General features: G+C 41.1%; 1 pseudogene; it reads right to left on the reverse strand.

Annotated features, from left to right (window-relative positions):
• Window positions 1-596: 596 nt before the first annotated feature.
• LOC124378986 lies at window positions 597-16,455 on the reverse strand (annotated as a pseudogene).
• Between the last annotated feature and the right edge of the window lie 2,582 nt (window positions 16,456-19,037).

Here is a 19,037-nt window from a genome sequence, read left to right on the forward strand (position 1 = left end):
TAAATCGACTCCCTGAATCGGCTTCCCGATTCAGCTCTGCACAGCTTTTCTCCCCTGCTCTTTTTGCATCTGCCTTGGATCCTATAACCTGAACTTTCTGACAGACACAGGGCTGTTGGATATTGTGAGGTGGAGTCATTGCTGCTCATTGCCAAACAAAATTCAGCGGAAGTTCGCCAGGTGAATCAATGGTAGTGCAGTTCTAAATGCCCTCTGTTGTAGCTTGACTAGTGCACTAGCGCGATTCCCCTGCCAGCGTCTCATCCATGTACCATACAGAGCAGCTGCTCCTCCAACTAAGATTACCAAAAACTTTCCGGGTTTGTAAAAAATGGTGAAAAGTGTCTGGAGTGAACTACCCGATGTTAAGCAGTTATTCTCTAGTGTAAGTTATCAGGGTAGGGTAACAAAACACACAGACATTAAACAAAAAGAAAGAAATTACTAGAGATAGTCACGCCAAGGCTGCCATCACGCCGAGGCTGCCATCGGCGGTGCCATCTTGCATCATAATATAGGGTATACTATTACTACTACTGAATATTTGTAGTTTGTATTCACTGCTTACAAATGCTCTGATGGAATTCAAGATAAAATTTTATATCAACTTTAATTTTAAAATGATGAGTGTATTTTACAAAGTTATGTATAAAACATAAAGTGCATAAAATATGCAACAGATTTTATTCACAATTCTATTTTTTTTTTTTCAGACAGATTTGGGAGAGGATTAGATCAATCATGTTTTTGATGATGGGGTGAGATGGGTGTATGTCATGTGGGAGATGGTGAGCCAGTGTCATCTCCCAGGCATCTAGCAGCTGCACACGGATTCCCTGAACATGGCACGCAGCACAGCATCAATCTGCACACTGAACCAGTCACTGTTAAACAGACTGCTCTCTGAGCCCATTTTCTGCAGGTTTGCACTGCGGATCACCACGACCGTAGCTGGCTCTCGGTCCAGCAGCCGCATCACAGCCCTACGGATGTGCCATAGGCGCCTTATATATACTTCAGTAGGAAAAGTGCTGAAGTGAGCCCATACACTCACCAAAACAACTGTGTGTGGCCCCCTCTGAGTCTGTCCAGTTCATTTGCTACATAGCGCAGACCAGAGGCAAACACAGAGGTGGAGCGGATGGGTGGCCCATGTCCACGGAAGGTTACCAGTATATTGCTTTTGCTGTCCACAGCCATGAATGGGCCCAGTTGCTTAGAGCTGTAAATATTTAATTGTTTTAGGTCTGCAGGGAAGAGAAAGTTATGGGAAAAATTAGATAAACATAAAAGAATAGATACAAAAAGAATAAAGAAAATACAAAAAAAAAAGTTTGCTCTTACTAGGAACAAAAGCAGTCAGGTACTCAAACCATTGACGAATAGTGGAATCTCCAAACATGTAGACAGTCTTTCCTTTAAGACAACGTGTTATGGCCAATGAGTTACTAAACTGTTGGATAACCGCACCATTCAAAGGCTTCCAGGTGTTATTAAAATAGTAGCCAGCAGCATCGTAAATAGTTTTTTTTAGTTTGTCCTATGAGAGAAATATATCAACATTATGGTCATCACCACATAATATACTGTATAGACAATTCATAGTGTAACCTATGTTTTTAAAGGTGAAGTGAGGGACTGGCAATGAGCAGTTAAATGCAGATTAAACCTGGTAGTCTTCAAACCTATGCTTAGACATATGTGTATGTGTCATGTAACACAAGGGAAGTGGTACAGAATCTTCTTTTATTTTACAAACAAAAGCTCAAACACAAAATATCACAAAATATCCCTCTGCCTCCCTGCCCTGCTGGACATCTCTCTGATTCCCTGCAATGCAGATGGTACCACGGTGTAGTGTTATCTTACTATTGAATTGCTATTACCATTTATGTTCACTAGGTGGTATATGCATGTTAATGGATGTAAAGCCGTGTCATAGAATGCTAATGTGAGTTAAGTAAAAGAAGTATGGAGATACTAAGCTACAGCTTGTGTCCTGCCTGCTTAATTTTCTAATCCTCCTTTAACATAACAAGTGGCGCGAGGATATTACGATGGCCATGCTCTCTCTACATCAACCAGTAGCATTCCTGGAATGTCACACACACACACACACACACACACACACACACACACACACACACACACACACACACACACACACACACAAAGGTGTCTCTCACATGTTTTCACACTTACACTTTTAAGTGAAACTTGTAATATTCTTGTCATACACAGGAAAGAGACACATGCAGTTGTACATACCCACTACACAAACTGTGTGGGAGTGGCATAGGCTAAACCATTTATTGCATATACATCCCTCTTTTCAAGATTTAAACAAGTAATTAATCAAACCTGAATAGGGCAGTATGGTCTAACACTTACAAGTAAGTAAACATTTGCTTTGAACAAGCAACGTAAACATTACTCAAAAATACTTAAATGAGAACATAATCTAGCTGTACAGTTGTCTAATAGTACATCCAGCTCTTGTGTGTGTGAGAGAACTTTGTACTCCCTTCCACACCTTGGGGCAGGTCAGTTTGGACAGACTCAGAAACTGCTTTGTCACACAAGTCATTGTCAGTGTACATGGAGCAGCTGGGTTGTGTACTATGTGTGACTGACTTGTCAGTCCTGAGGTGGCATTTGTTTCTATGGTAGATGGTGCCAGATGAGGTGATTACATGTGCATTGGGATAATTTTTGATACTGACATCTGTTTAGATGTATTTTTGATCCTCACACATGCTCTCTGTCAATCCCTTGAGGGCTGGAAGCAGAGCTGCTGTTCTGTCATATCAACTCTTTTGCTGCGACTAAAGATGTTGCAGAGCTTATTCAAGTAGCTGTTTAGGTGTGTAAGGTCACAAAACAGCTCTGCTTGATGGTAAGGTGAAAAGTAAGACTCTGCCCAACAGGATTTGGGCTGAAGAGTATGTGAGCCCAGTGGGGAGTATGTGAGCCTAGCAATAGGAGTGTTGCAAAGAGTCAATAAGGCTAGGTGAGGGTCAGTGTGAAACTGCGAAACCGCTCGGTTTGGCTGACAGCTGTTAGAACTTCTGGATATTTAGAGAAATAGTCGTCTATTAGAAAAATGTTTGTCCTTGAAAGTAATTAATGTCATCAGCTATCTTCTGTCATGGTCCCTCTGAAACTGGATGGTAGATCAGTGTCTCCTAATTTTCGGAAGACTCTGTTGACAGGAAATACAGGCCTCCACTTTGCAATGTATAACTTCAGTGAGTCCTAGCCAGTAGAAACATGATTGGGTGTGTGCTAAAAAGCACTGTATACACTGGTGTGCCACATGAAGTCACATGCCACAAGGATCTGATTGTTTGTTTTGTTGGATCATGTGCTTTATGTTACCACAGAGTGATTATCTATTCACTGTGTAGATCACTATTGTAGATGCCCTGGACAGCATGTCTGTGATTAGCATTTGGTTACATGAGTAAAAACAATGTAAATGTTATACCTTGTAACTGGAGCAGCATTTTTTGAAGACATGCTGGCATTGCTCCAATGTGTTTGGAGAATATATAATGATCCAACTAGACTCTGATGGGAACACTATAAAGGCACTGGTGACATTTCTTCAAAGCAAACACTATAGCTAGCAGTTCTTTTCTATCTGAGCATAATTCTGCCTTAGTGGTGCAATGAGGGTAGCTTTGTTGGGTACAGTATGTATTGCGATAGGTAGAGGGTAATACCTAGCAGACTTTAAGGTGCTTTTCTGTCAGTAGGAGGGGGAAGCTGCACTATTACTAATATCTTTGATTCATTAGATTCACTCCATCTGATGTAATGACACAGCATGGGTCACCTTGTTGATTATGTATTGCGGCCACCATGAAGACACCTTCACTGTACCCAAGCACCGAAAGACTTCACTCACTGACTTGATGCCAAAAAAGCATATGATGAAAGCGATACCTGCCCCATGGCATGTTGAAAGCGCACAGGTATGCTGACTCCTCATCCAGTTTATTCTGCAAATAGACATCCTTCTCATCCAGGATACTAAACAGCTATTTTGCCAGCTAATTTACATTATTTGTCCTCCAGGGTGGGTATGTGGTAGTGTATGGTCCTGTAAACACTGATGCATGGCATCTAAGGAGCTCAGATTTTGTGGTGGATATTGAAGTTACTGTATGAGTGTCCGGCAGTGCTGTATCTGATGCTGTAGTCACAAAGAACATCATGTTCATTGTTTTTTTTTCTAGCCTGCACATGTATCTTAATTACACCTTCTAGTTTGATGCAGGTGCCTTCATATGATGCAAGGACTGTGTTTGTTTGTTTTTAGATGTTTACAGGGATCTGAAGCCGTTCAGTGATTTTGTTTTTGAATGACTGTCTGTGAATAGTCTGTGATTTTGTCAGCATACTGTAGTTTTACTGAACCACTGTAGCAATAAACCACTGTACCAATGAACAGCATGTCTACTTCAGATAGCTCAGTGTCAGGTCCAAGAGCGGGTCTCGAACCCAGGTCCCAGACATCTGCTGCCCAGTCCAGCGCCTTGCCTGTGAGGTGGAAGATTAAAACGGCTATTCTCCTCCACTCAGTCTGATATTCCTCTAATTGGGGTATTGCATTGGCAGAGGAACAGGTTGCAGTTGTCCGGATTCCCTGAAAAAATATGGAGTCCTGAAAGCAGCAGGCTTGAGCTAGAGTGATAAAGGATTTGTCTCTGATAATCAATGGTCCCCACTGGGTTCACAGTTGGTTGGTTCAATTTGTCAGGTCTGAGAGTAGGTCTCTAGAGCATGTAGCAGATTCTCTATCAGTCTGCCATGGGGAGGTGTTGGAACCCAACTGCAGAGACACACTCAAGATGAAAACTCGATAAAAATAGTCCAACAAACAAGCTTGAGAAGGAGAACCAGAATGAACATAGGCAGAGTGGGTTGTCAGTACAAAATAATGAAATAAGACTAATTTAAATTTAAGTAATTTCAAAATAGAACAAAGAAACTTGGAAAACAGGAGGTACCAGGAGACTCGAGAAAACCGGAGACTTGGGAAAACTTGGGAGACAGGAAAGGTCAGGAGACTTGGGAAGACAGGAAAAGACAGATGACTTGGGAGGACAGAAGACTCAGAAAGCCAGGAGATGCCAGGAGACTTGGGAAGACTGGAGGATAGGGAAAACTGGAGCAAAAGGACACTCATAGAAATCAAACAACCATAAATAGAAAGACACTAAAACAGAACAACAAACCAGATTCAAATACATATATAAAGAGAGACAAATACCAAGACCAATATAATGAACCAACAAGGACAAATATACCACGACAAAAATAATGATGAATATAATGAACCAACAAGGACAAATACCATGACAAAAATAATGACAAATATAATGAACCAACAAGGACAAAGGAGAAAGGGGTAACTTAAATACTCAACAATAACAAGGAGCAGGTGGGAGACATTAAACAGTTAGGGGCTAGAAAATAGGGGATAAAGGCCCAGTGGTGGCATCTGGTGGTCAAAGCAAAAACAAACAAACCAAAAATGTTCAGACCCTGACTGGACCCCCCTGTAATGCACGGCTCCTGATGCACACAATCCCTTCCCACCTTAGACAGGTGGGCCAGGGCACTCTGAGGAAGGCTCCCATCTATCTTTGAAGGTCAGAGGCTGGGCAACTACCTTTCTGGGGCTCGGTAAAACTCTGGAGCATAGCAGCGCCCTCTCTGGCACCCTCTGCATTGCTCGGGAATGAAGAAACCACCTTTTCGGTGCTCAGGAGCAGAGCAGGGCCCTCTCTGTCTCCCTCTGCAAAGCTCCAGAATGAAGAAACCACCTTTTCGGGTGCTCAGGAGCAGAGCAGGGCCCTCTCTGGTACCCTCTGCGAAGCTCGGGAATGAAGAAACCACCTTTTCAGTGCTCGGGAGCAAAGCGGCGCCCTCTCTGGCACCCTCTGCGAAGCTCGGGAATGAAGAAACCACCTTTTCAGTGCTCAGAAATGAAGCGGCTCCCTCTCTGCTGCCTTCTGCAAAGCTCGGGAACAAAGAATCCACCTTTTAGGTGCTTGGGAGCGGAGCAGCGCCCTCTCAGGCACCTTCTGCAAAGCTCGGGAACAAATAAACCAGCTTTTCAGTGCTCAGGAGTGGAGAAACGTCTTCTGTGGTGCTTGGGAGCATTGCAACTATTCCCGTGGATCTTGGAAACTGAGCAGCACCCCGTGAGGAACAAATGCTTGGCAACACCCCCAGTGGGGCTCGGAGACTGGGCAGTGCCCACAGTGAGGAACAAAGGCTCGGTGATGACCCCAGTGGGGTTGGAGAGTTGAAGAGTTTGGTTGGTTCATTCTGTCAGGTCTGAGAGTGGGTCTCAAAGCCAGGTCAATAGAGTGGGTAGTAGACACTCTAGCAGTCTGCCACGGGAGGCATTGAAACCCAACTGCAGAGACATACTCGAGATGTGCAATGGCATAATAAGGGAGTAGGGGACAAGGGCCCAGTGGTGGCATCTGGTGGCCAAAGCAAAAACAAACAACCCAAAAATGTCCAGACACTGAGCTGGTTATTTTTTGCTAAAATCTTTTACATTTTATATTAAAGGCAGGGCACTGTCTTTGAAGACACTGTCTTGCCACAATTTTTGCAAGCCGCAAGGATTTTTACGGATCTTTCGTTTTTTACATTGTGGATCCCTGTATACAATCTTGAGTGAGTTATAAACATTCAGCACCTCTTCTCCTATGCAATGCACCAGAAGAGTCAGTACGGTAGAAATGAAACCTTTGTTCTTATTTAAAGATAATGGCGGAGGTGAATGATGCATTTCCATTTTGTCTGTTGTACCGTTCCAGGCTCGTTCTGATCATCTGGTGGTGAAGTCTTGTCACTATTTGGTCACACAGTAGTGATCTTCAGTCACCCCTTATGGAGTGCAGTGTTAATAACTGGTTTGGGAGAGTGGTGTTAATAGCTCCACTTCTGATACCATTTTGTGTCAGGAATGGGGACACGAACACTAGTAGTGGGCCACGGGAGGAGAGCTTGGTTGAGGGAAGGACCCAATTGCAGAGACGAGATCAGAGACAGAGGGGTTCCAGACAGGATTTTTATTGGGGAAAAAAGAGAGAAAAGGCAGCATCAAAAACTCAGGTGGATGGCAAACACAAACAGAGAAACAACAAAAGAAAAAGAAAGCTTGTTCATCAGAAAATCAAATCTAAAAATAACTGGGAAAGCCTCAGTTAAAAATCACCCCAAAAACCCTGGTAAATAATAAACTAGAGACTTGAGAAATAACAGGCTTTAAGGAATAACTCTTACCCTTCAGGAGATTGCCTGGCTTAAGCATAAACTGAAAGAACTAGACAAGCAAATGACTGAAAGAATGTAAGGGATAAAAGAATCTAGGAAAATAACTTACAGTCGTGATCCTGGAGCTCCGAGAGGAGGAACAGGACTCGAGGAAAGCCACGAGAGAAAAAAGCCTTGGGAGAAGGAACTCCGGAACGCGAGCAGGGGTGGGAAACTTGGGACGAATCGCGAACTGGGTAAAGCCTCTGGAAAAAACTCCGGGACACGAGCAGGAACAGAAAACTCGAAAAGGCTCTGGAAAAAACTCCAGGACACAAGCAGGCAAGTGAAATTGAGAAGACTTGATGAATCGTGAACTGTGGAAAGCCACGGGAAATAACTACAGAGTGAAACTTGAGAAGAGTGAGAACTTGTGAAACCGCGTGTCGGGAAACGGAGAGAAACCTTCACTAGGGAAAAAGGGAATTTGTGAAGGCTCTAATGGCATAAAAGGGGGAGAAACCTAGTGTACAGGAACGCAAGCTATATGGTTAGGTAAACTAAACACCAAACAAGAAAATGAAAATGAACAAAAAGGTGAGACACCAGGGGCAAACAAGGGTAGGGTCCAACAGGACCCTAACAATTTTGTATCTTTTGTTAAACTCTTTGATAACAAGAGCACATGTGCACAGGAGTTTTCACATAGAGCTTTACTTTTACTCATCATTTGCACTCAGCACACACAGTAAAGGGACTCATGCAGTTCATTTTGCATAGCATACCCAGTAAACAAACTGTATGGGGATGACCTAGGTTAAACCATTTACTGCATATAATATAGGTAATATCATGTGGGCTCTCTAATACCTCCTCCATTTTCCAGTGTCTTGTTGAAGATTATGTTCTTTTCGAATGTTATTATATATATTGTTGATGTGATTTTTGCATGTAATCGAAACACTTAATTGACAAACCCACACAGTATACCTGATGCAAATGCAATGCATTTTTGGCTTGGAATCCTCAGTGTGCAACTCAACTAGTAAAAATAATTTAGAATCTTTACTATTCAATGATAAAACATTTTAAAGTGCAAAAAATGAAGAGGCTACAGCATTTGGATTGAACTAAGTTACATGTTTTTACAAAGCTTTAATACATTTTATAACTTTTCACTAAGCTACTTAGTGCAGTAACAAATATTCCTAATTTTAAAATACAGTAAAATGACTGCCAAAATGACTGTTCATTTAGAGTAAAACTTACCTTTTTTTGCAGGTAATACAGTAACATTGCCCAGCATTGATGCAGGTATAGAAACTTTGATATTTACCTTGCTGAAAGAAAATGTTTGGAAAATGTTTATTAATATTCATCTTTCATTAAAGATTTTAATCATACCAATACATTTGTTGCACGAGTTTACATCTTAATTTCTGCCTGGCCAATCGGTACAAATCCTTTTCTCCTTCCTTAGTGTTTAACTTCTCATACAGCTCATCGTATGCCTTTTTCCTATTTCCAGATGTTACACCAAGTACTTTTCTAGCTGCCTCCCTCAACACTCCTGCAGTAGTTTCCCAATCATTCAGCACCTCTTCACTACCACTGAGCCCCTGTCTGACCTCTTTCTTGAACCTCACACTCCACTCTTCCTCCTTCAGTTTCCACCATCTTATTCTTCTTTCAGTCCTCACTCTCCTCCTCTTCTTCTTCGCCTCAAAACCATCCTACAGACCACCATCCGATGCTGTCTAGCTACACTGTCCCCTGCCAACACCTTACAGTCTCCAGTCTCCTTCAGGTTGCATCTCCTACATAGAACATAATCCACCTGTGTGCACCTTCCTCCACTCTTATAGATCACCCTATGATCCTCCTTCTTCTTAAAATATGTATTCACCACTGCCATTTCCATCCTTTTAGCAAAATCTACCACCATCTGCCCTTCCACATTCCTCTCCTTAAGGCCATACCTACCCATGACCTCCTCATCACCTCTGTTCCCTTCACCTACATGTCCATTAAAGTCTGCCCCAATCACCAATCGTTCATTTCTAGGTACACCATCTACCACCTTATTTAATTCACTTCAGAATCTTTCCTTCTCCTCCATCTTACAGCCGACTTGTTGAGCATAGGCACTGATGACATTTATCATCATCCCTTCAACTTCCAGCTTCACGTTCATCATCCTATCAGAAACTCTCTTCACCTCCACTACACTCTTACTGTACTCTTCCTTCAGAATCACCCCTACACTTTCCATCCACACCATAATAGAACAATTTAAACCCACCTCCAATGTTCCTGGTCTTACTCCCTTTCCACTTGGTCTCCTGAACACACAGAATATCTACCTTTCTCCTCTCCATCATATCAGCTACCTCTCTCCCTTTACCAGTCATAGTGCCAACATTTAAAGTACCAACCCTAACCTCTACTCTCCTACACTTCTCCTTTCCCTGCCGTCTCTGTAGACGTCTTCCTCCTCTCCTTCTCCTCCTTTGGCCAACAGTAGCCCAATTTCCACCGGTACCCTGTTGGCTAACGATACCTGTGGCGGTTGTTGGTAACCCGGACCTCGACCGATCTAGTATGAAATTTTTAATCGTGACCCGCATATTTGATTTGGCACATGTTTTACGCTGGATGCCCTTCCTAATGTAACCCTACCCATTTACATTTACCCATTTATGCTTGGGACCGGCACTAAGAGTGCACTGGCTTGTGCCTCCCTAATGGCTGGGTTATTGAGTAGACTACTTATAGACTATTATTATTAAGTTTACGGTTATATACTCGGACTAAGATTTGGACTGGCGAATTTGTGGACTGGGAGCGTGTGTAGTTGGCCAAGTAACATAATGAATGATTAATTGTCAATACGGAATGCTTAGAATAATCTATTAAAATTAGAGAATAAATACAATCAATAAAGTGATCAGTTTTAATTTTATATATTGAAGTAATAATGTTTTATTATAAATTGGAGTCAGATTAGAGGGTAAAAATTGGATTCATGAAACAAATTGCAATAAATTTTAATATAACATTTAAGCCCGTGAAAGACTAACACGCCATATACATTCACTTACACCAGTGGATTCCATCATAGGGCCATTGGATGTACTGTACCTTACACTCTTAACCCTCAAATGCTTAGATATATGTCACCCTGGATAAGTGTGTCTGCCAAATGCCTTAAAATATAAATTACATTTATTATTACTCAAACTTACTCCCATTTTGCCCTTTAATTCATTTGTGTGTTTAAACCCTTTGTGTTTTTCTGTTCTGGATGAAATATGTTCAGTGTCTGACTTTTTCTGGTTTGTGTATTTTAAATCTCGTGAATATTGTGAATTGTAGATCTCCTGGCCCCTGCCCTTTTCCTTGTTTTTTTATGTCTGCATCTCAAATAAATAAATAAAACTGTAATTGCCTCTGTCTCACCTCATGATATGTTACACTATCTACAAAGATCTGTACAAATGGAGTCCAGCTACATCCTCACCTCTGAAAGAATTGTGCTTCATATTCAGTAATGAGGTTCTTTTTGTAGCCCCCAATAGAATGATCTATTCGTGTCTCACAGCTTAGATTTTGGGGTTTGTAGCAGTACCAGGGTTCTCCAGTCTTAAGATCAGTGTAGTTGCAGAGTGGTTTCTCATTCAGTGGCATACACAAGTTGCACACAGTGGCCTCTGAGATGTTACCAGAACGGAACATGCTTTTAAAAAACACTCTGTCAGGCTGCTCCTTCTGCAGCCTCTTAAGCACCTCCACTGCCTCACTTGGGTGCACCATGGTGATTTCCACATGCACCACACCAATCCACAACAGTGGGAAAAGCACTGTATAATTCCCATTTTGGTGGTCATGCACCTTTCCTGCAACTCCAGCACCCAGTTCAGGTGAATGCAGCCGGGCTATCAGAAAATCTCCACCATGCTTCTTAGGCTGGTCCAGGAAGTTATGCATATGAACATTAACCACAAGCTGGTCACCTATGTGTTGCACTGGTGGACCCTGAATCACAAAGTAGCTTTTGGCAGGGTCACTGCTGAGCTCCACGGGCAGGCCGTTCACTAAGGGGCCTGGCCATGTGATAGAATTGAGTAGATCTCTCTCTTCTTTGACTTCCTCTGCAGTGGGTTCCTGGGCAAAATGTTCACAGGTAGTGTGGTTTATGTTAAGCGGCAACGATTTTTCAGAATGCTTAAAGGCTGAGTGGATGGTGTTCTGTATTTTGTAGAAGGTAGACATTAGTTGAATATTCAAATTCTGCAAATGAAAAAAAATCAATCAAATCAGCACCCAGAAATCAGGAGAAATTCTTGAGGATTTCAGCTGTTTATTATTATATAACTATTTATTATTTAATACAGAATCAGTTATGTGTTTTTATGTTGACTACTTTTTCAGAAAGCATGTACTGAGCATGAATTGGATTCAAAATGCAGACTGAAGGAGTTATAATTAATAATATAAAGCCATAGAAGAAAGATATATTATTATTATTATTATTATTATTATTATTATTATTATTATTATTATTATTATTAATATTTCTGTTGTTATGCATTTTATAACATTTTTTGTTCAGACAACTTAATAAAGCTATGACATACCAAAAAAAGGACATATGAGGCGATATCAAAAAGTTTTAAGACTAGCTCTGAACTAGCAAAAAAAAATCTGATTTATATATATATATATATATATATATATATATATATATATATATATATATATATATGTATGTATACAGTGGAACCCGGTTATGTCACCGGCCTAGGGGATGCCAAAAAGCGTCGAGATAACCAATGATCGAGATAAACGGAAACCAATATGGCGGCAATATACGTGCTTGAAATTTCTTTATGTACATGATGTACCTGTAATGCAGATAAGGAGGTTGAAGCCGAAGTAAACACAAACAAAGTTTATTGAGAATACTCAGGAGATAATCCACCAATACTTGTAGCAAAGCAGTAATATCCAGTGGTGCGCTCCGGGAGCGCGGTCCACAAAGTTCTGTGAAAGCAGAGACAGTTAGTGTAGAGAATCCACGGATCCGCGTTATGGAAAGCGCAGCGCTGGGCAGCAACGGATAAACGTGTTGCAGACGTGAACATGGAAAACGGCAGGATTGGGGTAATCCGGGGTGCGCTTTGAAATGAAAGCGCAGCTGTTGAGAGAATGCGGAGTCCGAGAAGAAGGGTACATAGCGGGATACGTATACGCGATTACACAGACCGACATGAATAAACACATACGATCTTGCACAAACAATAACGGTCCGCAGGTGTGTGGAGGTGAGGGGCTTAAATAGGAGATGAGATGAGTGAGTGAATCAGAGTCAGGTGTGTGTGATCAGCATGACTGCGAGGAGCTCCGTGGGGACAGCACGCACAGGAGAACAAGCAGGGTGCTTCAGGGAATGCCGGGGTTTGACAGCCGCCGAAGGGGGAGATATTAGGGTCTGGCGACATAAAAGAATCGACATAACCGATTAGAAAATGCTAAGACAAAGCGAGAATTTGGCGGTTCCACTTCAAAAACGTTGACTTAATAGGGTTGGCGAGTTAATCGAGGTTGAGATAAGTGGGTTCAACTGTAAATACATACATACATACATACGCACTATCAACTTCAAAATAGTTCTCTTGCACAGCAATACTGTGCTCCTGTACTGTATTCCTGCCACTTCTGGAATGTGTCCTAGAGTCTTCTTTTCAAAGCGTGTCAACGACCGTCTGCGATTCGGCGCTGTATCTCCACAATGGTGTCAAAACGGCAACCTTCAGACTGAATCTTCATCTACGGCAGGGGTGTCAAACTCAGGCCCGCGGGCCAGATTTGGTGTAATTATATTTGGCCCGTGAGATCATATCAAATGTGTATTAGCGCTGGCCCGCCATTGTATAGTGCATACACCGCTAATACTACAGATCCCAGAATGCTTTGTTAGTGCGTTGGCGCGTCAGTCGAGACCGCTGAAAAACTCTGCGTACTCAGCACTGAATTTACCCGGTGATTTCCCGACTTTAAAGCCCAGAAATGCAGATTTGAACTGCTCAGTAATCCGTTTGTGGTTGACTTGGAAAGCCTCCAAATGGAGCTGATTGAACTCCAGTGTAGAGACACGCTCAAGTCAAAGTACGACTCTTTGTGTGCTGCACAGTTTCCATGTTTCCTCCCTGACACACTGCTCCAACTCCATACCCAAGCTGCTCAAATCCTCTCTCTGTTCACCAGCACATATCTGTGTGAGCAACTGTTCTCTTTAATCAAGATAAACAAAACACCACCCATGTCTCACTGATGAACATCTTCACTCAATCCTGAGGATTTCCTCAGCTCAGGGCCTAAACCCAGTCATGATGCAGGTATCTGTCTTCAACCAATCAGAGTAAATCAGTGTGTAAAAACTGAGCTTGAATAAATGTTGTCTTTAAGCAATTTTTTTCATTTGGAAATTATTATTATTTTTGGTTGTTTTGTTGTTGGCCTGTGAAAAAAAAGATTTACATTAAAAAGTAATTGAAAGAGAGAGAGAGAGAGAGAGATAATAAGAAACGAATACCACTGATGTGTTTTATTTCAAATTGAATTTCTCACGTTTATAATATTAAACTTTGGTTGTTCCAGATTCAATGCTTATGCTTAAAACTAAAGTTTGAAATATGAAATGGTTAAAAAATTACACATCTGGAGAGAGGGTAAAACATGCACAATTGCAGTAAATCTTTCAATAAATATTGAGTTTGGCCCACGACTTTGTCCCAGTTTTTAATTTTGGACCACGGTAAATTTGAGTTTGACCCCCCTGATCTACAGGAAGTGGGTGAAGTCCACAGGAGACAAATTTGGAGAGTAGGGTGGGTGCGAAGTAAAATCATGTGGCTTGTTTTCCGACAAACATCATGTACAATTTGCTGAATGGTTTCGAAATTTTGGGGGGTTGAGCTCAATGAAAGTTTTTCCTGATCTCTCGTCGTCTTCCAGTAAAGTTCTTCTGCTTTTGAAGCACATGTGCAACTCAGAACGACTCATTGCAATATTGCCGTATGTCAAACGTATTTCTTGTCAAACATCTCTGTGCCAGATTTTCACAGTTTCATGCAGCATGTTTGCTCTTTGTTCTAACTTGCTGTCCATGATGAAATCGCAGACATGGTAACGCACATGGTCAGAATAGCACCAGTTAGTAGCATTAAACGTAAAAAAAATTTACCACCTCGTACAAAAAAGATTTTTGACTATGAAACTCTAGACATGATGTGTGCAATTTCTGTATTCAATTCTGACTGTTTTCAACATTGCCCCATAGTCTATAAGTGCAAAAATGTCCAGTATGATCAATTATTACCTTGTAGTTACAAGGTTATTATTATGTTATATCTGATTAGCAGGGGAAAAAAACCTAGTTTAAATAAATTTGTACCAAATCACATCGGCTGTCTATGTGGACATTTTGGGCTTTGAATGGGTTGTACTCACCTCCAGAGATGTGATGTTGCTAATGAGCAGTATAAATCCTAATAATGCCAATAGCATAAAGATAAGTGATAATCTGGATATGTGCTTCTTCATGGTTGGGTGCCAGGTAGCCAACAGCAATTTCACTATAAACAACTTTACCAAACTGACAAAGAGAAAATGAAATGAAATACTGCCCTTTATGACTGTATGCTAATGTATACAAAACTATATCTTAGTTGATTAGGAAATTGGAAAGGAAACTCATTACTCATTACCCAAGTAGGTTATAATTTTTTTTATACCTTTTGAAAATAACAACAACCAAAATTTGATTTCTATATCACTTCATATCAATCATATTTGACTTGACTTTGAGTTCTTTGGAGTGCCATGTTTAAGAAGACTAATACTCTAAATACCATTGGATACCAGAGAATACATTGAGATAGTGGCAAATTGTTTTTACATTTCAGTGTAAATTTTCAAATTTTAAATGCAAACTTAATAATTATGCAAATTTAAATGAACTTAAATTGTTTGTTTATATTTTAAATGACTTTGCACTCACAGAGTTTGCAGCATCGGCCCTTAAAGAGTTCTTAGTTTTACACCATACTGTGCTAGTGTCATGTAATTGAACCAAAGTGAGAATATGCTTTTACTGTGTGAAAATAAAGCACTAGCACTGTTGGGAATTAAACCGATTCCTCTTAGCATATGGAATGGTAGAGGGACAATTTAGTAAAATTTTTCTTTCAATCTCAAGATGGTATTTACTCCTGATGTCATGAATTGGACATACATTTAAGAAACAGTAGCTTGTATGTAGGAATTGAAGTGACTTCAAAATTATTTAGTCTAACACTGTTAAAAAAAAAACATAGTATAGTTTAAAACATGGCAACCCACGACATACACCCTTAGACACAGGGGTCAATTAGCATATGAACAAAAAAGTTAAGTTCAGCATAAATTTAAGATTTTAATATTTAAATTATTTAATGTGTATTCTAACAAAAGTTAAAGTCAGTTGGCACTTCCACACATCCATGTAATAAATATGATCTGTAATCTCTGTAGTGTCCCCAAATGCACAAATACATTTTTATAACAGCATTGTATTCTTATTATTTTTAGAAACCCAAATGAAAAACACATCAATAACACTGACAGTCCCAGCGGCAATTAATAATATCCACATTAACTGTGAGCTTAGGCATGTTATAGTAATTTTGCCTTGTATTTTCCGATATAAGTAAGAGAGATAGCCAACTTTAACCCTTGTATGGTGTTCTGTGAGATCAATTTAAATTTTTACATTTTTGAGCCATTTTATTAAAGAAAAATGCTACACTGAGTTATTATTTTAATCTGACACTTACTGTCTTGGCTCAGCTAAACTAAACAACATGAACCATCCATTTTATTGATGTTCATCCGTACAACAAGTAATGAGTGTGTAAATTGTTGTGAGAAGAAACAGAAATAATAACTAAATTAAACAGGTAACCATGATAAAAAATGTTTTTAAAAAGTTATTTCTGACCTTTGCTCTGTATGGTCCTTGCACCTTTGTGTGTTTTGTCTGGTTTTATTAAACTCTCTTTCCTTTCTTGTACGTGAAACAACAAAAAGCATCAGGCAGCAGCTTAGACAGAGTCGAATTGGCAGGTTCTGTTTGTTCATGTTGACATGAATGCTTTGGCAGCAGTTACCCGTTTTGAAAACAGCATTGGACTGTGGACTGTGTAGGAGTTTTGGGAATTTGGGATATTAAATTATAAAAAAAAGTCCATGTAAGATTAAAATATGGTTTGAGTGAAACCTTGGAAAAAAGCACACATGCATGTAGTTTAGGATAAAATGCATATAAAACATGATAGAAGAGAAATACACATGCACTCATTTTGATTCATTGAGCACAGCTAACATGCACAATAGGGTAGAGAGTGATTTCCGTGTTTAACTAACACAGATCATATACACACACACACACACACACACACACACACACACACACACACACACACACAAAACAATCTGTGCAACATTTTCTCCCCGCAAGCAATCAGGCTCCTAAATACACAGAACTGAAATGAAGTCTCACACACACACACACACACACACACACACACACACACACACACACACACACACACACACACACTCTCACTGAAATGTGTGTTACCGAACTGTACAACCTGAACACATTCATTACTCATTACTCACCTCAATCCATTCCACCATCATTCATTTATTATTATTTATACTTGACTGGATTACACAGTTTACCTGCTGTTTTTTGACTGTATTATACTGTTTACATGCTGTTTGTTGCACTGCATTGTCTGTTTATATTTACTCTCTTTCAACAGTACTGTATAATCAGAGTATAAATTAGGTTTACTGTCGGTGCTATCTTGGGTTATGTATTTTGTCCTGTGTTGTCTGTCTGTACTGGTTGCACTCAATGCACTTTATGTAGCTTTGTGTTGTGTTGTAGCTCTATGTTGTTGTTTAGTGTAGCACCAGGGTTCTGGAGGAACGTTGTCTCGGTTTTACTGTGTACCACTGTGAATATGTCAGGAATCCAACTGCCACGCCCCCTCAGTGGCTCTCTCTCAGAAGGTTGCTCGGCCTCTGATCTACGGCGAAGTTGTCGCTCAGCCTCTGTTCTCTGTGGGGGGCGTTTCTCCGCTCCAGGCCTCCGCAGGGGGCGTCGCTTCCACTTTGTTCCTTCCCGACCTTCCCCTGTTCCTTGGCGATGCGGGCTGATCTGAGCCTTCCCTCTTCCGGGCCTCTTTCTTTGACCCTGGATGGATGGCGAGGCCCTCCTCGGATTCGGGGCGTTCAGCTCTGCTACCTCCAGCTCCACCTCCTGTCTTTTACTCAATGCCACTGTCTCTAATCCATACAACATCGAAGGTCTCACCACAGTCCTATAGACTTTCCCTTTCATTCTTGCAGATACCCTACTTTCACAAATCACTCCCGTCACTCTTCTCCCTCACTCCACCCTGCCTGCACTCTTTCTTCACTTCTCTAACACACTCTCCAATACTTTGCACTGTTGACCCCAGGTACCTGAACTCCTCCACCTTCTCCACTTCTTCTACCTGCAGCTGCACCACTCCCCTGCCCTTCCTCTCATCCACACCCACGTACTCTGTCATACTCCTACTGACTTTATTCCCCTTCTCTTCAATGCATACCTCCACCTCTCCAGGCTCTTCTCAACCTGCTCACTACTCTCACCACAAATCACAATATCATCTGCAAACATCATAGTCCAGGGAGACTCCTGTCTGACCTCGTCTGTCAACCTGTCCATCACCACTGCAAACAGGAAAGGGCTCAGGGCCAATCCTTGATGCAGTCTGACCTTCACCTTGAACCAGTCTGTCGTTCCTACTGCACACTTCACTGCTGTCACACTGTCCTCATACATGTCCTGCACCACCCTCACATACTTCTCTGACACACTTGACTTCCTCATACAATACCACAACTCCTCTCTTGGCACTCTGTCGTACGCTTTCTCTAAATCCACAAATACGCAATGCAATTTCTTCTGTCCTTCTCTAAACTTCTCCATCAACATTCTCAAAGCAAATAAGGCAACTGTGGTGCTCTTCTTTGGCATGAAACCATACTCACAGATGGTCACCTCTTCTCTCAGCCTGGCACTCCACTACTCTTTCCCATAACTTCATGGTGTGACTGATCAACTTAATTCCCCTGTAGTTACTGCAGGTCTGCACATCTCCCTTATTCTTAAAGATCGGTACCAGCACACTTCTTCTCCATTCCTCAGGCATCTTCTCACCTTCCAGAATCTTGTTAAACAATCTGGTTAAAAACTCCACTGCCATCTCTCCTAAACATCTCCACGCTTCTACCAATATGTCATCTGGTCCAACTGACTTGTGATAGAAGGGTATCTGCAAGCGTGGTCCCTCTAATAAACTCGTTTCTAATCCTGTCCATCCTCGATACTCCCAATGAAAATCTCAACATCTTCAGCTCTGCTACTTCCAGCTCTGCCTCCTGTCTTTTAGTCAATGCCACTGTCTCTAAACCATACAACATGGCAGCTCTCACAAACTTTACCCCATTTACTCTGGCAGATACCTTTCTATCACAATATTATATAAAATAATAATAACAGTAATAATAGTAGAAAAGTTGGTTTAATAGTAATAGTTTCCACAGCTCTTCATTCAGCTCTCACCCACCTGGATAAAAGCAACACATACATC

The sequence above is a fragment of the Silurus meridionalis genome, chromosome 3, assembly GCF_014805685.1.
Source record: "Silurus meridionalis isolate SWU-2019-XX chromosome 3, ASM1480568v1, whole genome shotgun sequence".
Taxonomy (NCBI): Eukaryota; Metazoa; Chordata; class Actinopteri; order Siluriformes; family Siluridae; genus Silurus; species Silurus meridionalis.